The sequence below is a fragment of the Mercenaria mercenaria genome, chromosome 2 (genome assembly GCF_021730395.1).
Source record: "Mercenaria mercenaria strain notata chromosome 2, MADL_Memer_1, whole genome shotgun sequence".
NCBI lineage: Eukaryota > Metazoa > Mollusca > Bivalvia > Venerida > Veneridae > Mercenaria > Mercenaria mercenaria.
The window spans coordinates 60,652,754-60,658,662 of NC_069362.1; positions in this window are offsets into that span (position 1 = coordinate 60,652,754).

A 5,909-nucleotide genomic window follows, 5' to 3' on the forward strand; every position below is an offset into this window, starting at 1 on the left:
TCGATGAAAATCATGTTCTTAAAATAATTATGTCTCCCACACCTCTATGGTGGGAGACATATTGGTTTACTCCTGTCTACCTTTCCATCTGTCACAAATCTTGTTGCTTTCAAAGTCGAACTTTCTATGTGATCTTCACCAAACTTGAAAAAAAAGTGTTTGTAAAAAAACCCTGGGCCCAATTTTGATAAAAAAAAACACCAGGCATTTTGGAATTATGGCCCTTGAATTCCCTAAAATCGCTAAAACCTTACCCCTTATCTGCATTAAGCCCTTGGTAATCTTGTGCACTTTTAATTAACTTTTCCCATGCGATCTTCGTCATATTTTTGAACAAAATGTGTTTGCCAAAAGTCCCGCCCAATTTCGTAATACCCAAATAGGCTCAGGTACTTTGGAAATTATGGCCCTTGTTTACAAAAATCGCTAGAAACGCTGCCAGTTGCATTTAAGTCATTGGGAGGGTTGATCCTTTTTGCACTGTAAGTCATGGGCTGGTTGGCCAAATCAGATCACAGGCATGGTGCAGGTTATGCCAGTACCCACTAAGTCTAGGTGTTTGGTTGTGCAGTATTGCCCTTTTAATATAGGGCAGGGTTTCTCAGAACATAACTATTCGATGTTGGGCATTGGGGAGACATACGTTTTTTAAAAAGCGCCTTATTAAGTAGAAAATGATGGTTTTGATGGAAAAAAGAGAGCAGTCTTTTGGGGAAATCTTTTTAATTTCTTTGGGATGAGATTTTTTTTGTTTAGGTCAAGACAGGTGTTTTGTGGGTATATTATAAATTAGGGGTTTTTAATTTTTAAACATAAAAAAGAAATTTTACTTGTTGGATTTAATTTTGAGACTGACTTAATGCAAACCCCCAAAAAAATTAGCCCCCCATGAATATTCATGATTTCCAGAATAAAAAAACCCCACTTGTTATGTGAGCGTCCATTAAAAACAACTGGGTTTGAAAACCAGCATGGATCCGACCAACTGCGCGTCTGGTCGGATCCATGCTGTTCGCTAACGGTTTTTAAATTTTAGTAGGCTTTAAAAGCGAAAATGGATTTGACAGACTGGGGGGATGCACAGGGGTCTGGACCCATGCTGGTCGCAAAGCCCATGTTTTTTTTCTCACGGGGGGGCTCATTACCTTGGTCTAAAATTATAATTTTATCTTAAAAGGTTTTGGATAACTTGACTTTAACAATTTTGGGGTTTACTTTGTATATAAACCCTGTTTTTTCTATTCAGGCCAGTACTACACAGATGAACGCTGGCCCAACTATTTTTTTTTCTCCAGCTTTAGGGTACAGCAAGCTATGATTCCTGCCCATGCAAGAACCAGAAATGTTGGGGGAAGGTATCCAGTCGGAACTTAAAGTTAGCAGAGGTTTTAAGTTGTTCAGCCAAGGTAAATTTGATGCAAGGTCAGAACAAGTTCAAGGTCAAGCACCCCAACACAAAAACATCCTATCTCTGGGGCAACAATGGGGGGGTTTTTCAACCCCTTAAGCAATTTTTGGGGGTTTGTAAACAAAAGTAATTTAGTAAATGTAAAAAAGGGGGTTCTTAATTTAAAAAGGAAAAAAACTGACTTGATATCCCAAAGTAGTGGTGGATGAAGTTTTTTGAAGTCGTAAATATTTAAAGCCCCAAATCCAAGACTTAAAAATGAGTTTTTCAGTTTGTTTTTATGTTGTTTGACAGTTTTTATACTGATGAATATAAAAGGGGGTAGAATAACTTTCCCCTGAAAAGTTTTTAAAATCTGTCTAATTTAAAAAATTTTAGAGCCTAAAGAAATTGGTCACCCCATGAAAAAACCAACATAGTGGGTATCCCCCGCATGCACCCGCGCAGGGGTCAGGATCCATGTGTTGCAAACAGTTTCTCTAATTGAATTTAGGCTTTGAAGCGAACAGCATAGACCCTGACCGACTGCGCGGTTTGCTCATGGTTGGATCCATGGGTCGAAACCCCATTTTGGTTTTTCATGGCACGGCTAAATTTAACATTTTAAAGTTCAAGTTGTGAAAATAAGAGTTTCATTCAGGAAAGGGAAATGTTTCTGGTTTATTATCTAAACAAAAGACAAAAAATCTTTTTAAAATGTTGATTTTTCACCTAATTCATTACTTCAGTTTCCCTATTTCAAAAAGGAATAACCTTTGCTAAAAAGAATATATAAAATTAAAAGTTTTTTTTTTTTCAAAAATAGTGAAAAATTTTAAAAATCGGGTTTTAGTTGTTTGTCAATATAAGTATACTTCTAGGTTAACATTCATATTCAAAACGGAAAAAATGAAAATCTCTCAGAACTTTGCATCTCTTTCTCAAGTAATTGTTTTATTTTAGAAACGAGCTGTTCTGTTATACTAAACATTACATTTATAAATATTTATTTGTCCAAAGTGTGTAATTCAGTTGCTTTGGAGACAGTATCCCTGAATAGTTTTCCCTTAAATTGAGTTAAAGTTGAAGGGATTTTTTAAAGGGTCACTTTTTCCCCTTTTGCAACATTTGTCCTTCCGACTGAGCCCCTGTTGACTTAGATAGATTATAGTGTTTAAGTTTGCAAAGGAAGTCAAGTGTGACCTTTATGAAAAATACACGGGGACAGTTTCCAAAGCTTTCCGGGAAAACTGAAGCGGCTTGTTCCCATGAAAACACAGAAAACAATAATTCCGATTGCCCATTGTGGCCTACAGTTTTCCCCCGGGATCATAGTAAGTTATGGGGGTTGTCTATTTCATTGTAAAATGTGAATCTAATTTGGAATAACTGTAATGAATTTGTCCTTTTTTTAATTTGGGGACGTATTTTAATTTTAAAAAGGGGTGCTTACCAAAAATCTAACGATGGCAAACAGTGCAGACTTGTCAGACTGCATAATGTTCGGCTGTCATGTCTACCCGGTGCAAGGCGAACATTTTTCCCAGCTTAAAAAGGGTTAATGTATTACGAAAATTCCTTAAAATTTTGGGGGGGACAAATTTTTTGTGGTTTTCAGGTTGTGAAAGCCCCAAAAAAATAAAATCCCACAAAAAGAAAAATTTGCCAATTTTTGTATTGAAAAATGAAATGTTTAAATTTTTTCTCAAAAAATAGGAGTTTTGGGAAAAAACCACAAAAATTTTCTTGCCAAGAATTAAAATGATTTGCAGAAAAGGTAATTGAATTTGAATAAAATTTTTTAATATATTTGCGTCAAATTAAATTTTGTTTCTTGACTACGTATGAAATTAGTCTTATATTTCATCAGGATTTACCCCTTGAATGATTATTGGAAGTATTAGAGTTTCTGATACGTTTCATTTAAAAGAACTAGTCTATTTTCATACACTGCTTGTCAGACATGAACTTTTACTAAAATATATCAGGAGTTGGAACTGCAAAAATAACCATGTCAGCAGAGTTGGTGGTAGCTAGATATCAGTTTTTATACTGCTTTGAAGAGGCAGATTACTTACCACTTTCGTAGAGCCTCTATGACTAAGCAGTTAGGGTCACTGACTTGTTATCTATTTCCCAACTTCAGTTGGTTTTAGGGGCTTCTGTTGCCAGGCAGTTAAGGGTGCTATCTTCTTTTAATTACTTGAATACACCTCGTTGATTGGCCCTCTCCCTTGGTTTGTCATATGGGGATGCCATTCAGTGTTGTAAAAGGGTTTGGTTATTTACCAGTGTCTGCTCATGGGGAAAAACTGTCTGGGGCCAAGGGGGTTTTTTTCCCCATTTAATAGTTTTAAAATTTTCATGTGTTTAAAAAATGCATCTTTAGAAACCTAACAAAACAAAAAAAACAAGTAACTTGATTTTTTTTGTGCTTTGCTGTCGGGTTGAGCAGTGCTTTATATCCCAGTAAAAAAAAATGAAGGTGCTGTTTCATTGGTTCTAGCACAAACCCTTTAACATGCCAGGGTGTCTTCAACTTATCAGTTTTTTTTCTGGAAAACCCTGGAGACACGACACAGGCACAAATTTAGTCTGCTTTTCCCCAAACATATTTAAGGTGAGTTTTCATGAGCACAAATTATGTTACTTATTCCCCAACTTTAAGGTGATTTTCATGGCAAAATTATGTTACTTATTTCCCAAACATTTTTTAAGGTGAGTTTCTGGCACAACATTATGTCTACTTATTTCCCCTAACTATTTAAAGGTGAGTTTTCATGAGAAAAACATTAGTCTATTACTTCCCAAACTTTTTTAAAGGGAAGTTTACATGAGCGAACTTATGTCTACTTACCCCCAAAAATTTTTTAAAAGGTGAGTTTTCATGGCACAACATTGGGTTACTTATTTTCCCTAAATTTAAGGTGAGTTTTCTGAGATAATTTTATGTTACTTTTCCCCTAACATATTTAAGGAGATTTTTCATGAGACAAATTTAGTCTACTTATTTCCCAAACATTTTTAAGGTGAGTTTTATGTGAAAACATTATGTTACTTATTCCCAAAATATTTAAGGTGATTTTCATGGCACAACATTGGGTTTTTATTACTTCCCTAACATTTTAAAGGGTGAGTTTTCTGTGTGGAAATCATGTCTCCCTACTTCCCAAACATTTTTTGGCCCCCTTTGAAGAAAAAAGGGGTTATTGTTTTGCAGATTTGGTCATCGGTTGGAAGTAGACCAACCCTTTTCCCGGTTGTTAATCAAGAACCTTGGGCCTGGGATCTAAAAGTTGTAGAAGGTTGGTATCACCACAGATGACCCCTATTGTTTTGGGTCTGTATTTCAAAGGTAAAGGTCACAGTGAACCTGAAAAAAACGGTTTCGGGATGATAACTCTAGAACATTGGGCCCCTAGGATCTGAAAGTTCATGGGGGGTTGGGTAATCCAGCAATGCCCCTATTGATTATGAGGTCGTAGTTAAAGGTAAGGTCACAGTGCCCCACACAAAAACGGTTTCCGAGAAAAACTCAAGAACACTTAGGCCTGGGGTCCGAAAGTTGAAAAGGGAGGTTGGTCATGACCAGCAGTGCCCCCCTTTTGATTTGAGGAACAGTAAAATGGTTTACAGGAAATACTCGAGAAACTTGGGTTAGTTTGGGGAAAATTGATAGTTAGTTCCCCTGCCCGGCAGTGACCCTATTTTTTTTTGGGTATTAGGTCAAAGGCAAGGAAATTGGCAAGGAACGTTAAACTTTTTCGATCTTCTTATCCAAAACCAAGGGCTGGGGTTTTTGTTTTGGTATGTGAAAAATCTATGGTCCTTAAAAGATTGTTCATTTTTTTTTTCCCTGGGCAAATTGGCCCCCACCCGGGGGCCCAAAAAGGTTTTATAGATTTTAATAGGAAAAAAATTTGAAAATTTTGCCCAAAACCACAGGGCCTGGGGTTTTGTATTTTGTAATGCACATTGGGGGGCCCTCTCAAGATTGTTAAATTTTATTCCCCTGGGATAAAAATTGGCCCCCCTGGGGGTCACAGGGTTTTACATAGATTTATTAGGGAAAAACTTTGAAAATCTTCTTGTCCAAAACCACAAAGCTACGCTTTGTTTTTGTAATGTAGCTCATTTAGGGGTTTCTCTACCAAGTTTTTTCAATTATCCCTTGGGAAAAATAGGGCCCCCCGCCCCAGGGGTCAATTGTTAATAACTTATGGGGAAAAACTTTAGAATCTTTATGTCCTAACTTAATCTTTAAAATTTTGGACCACGTATATTTTTGAGTGGCAAAATGAACCTGACATGGTTGACCTTGATTTTTACCTAGTGACCTCTTTCACATTTCTTGCTACAGCCTTCAGTTTTGGACCACATGCATAGGTTTGTGTACCAAAAAAAAAACTTTGCCCTTTTTTTTAAAGTGACCTTTTTCACATCTAAAGGTAAGGTTAAAATTTTGGAATTTGCAGTTTTGTTTCCGAAATAAAATTTTTGCCCGTTTTGCCTAGTGACCTAC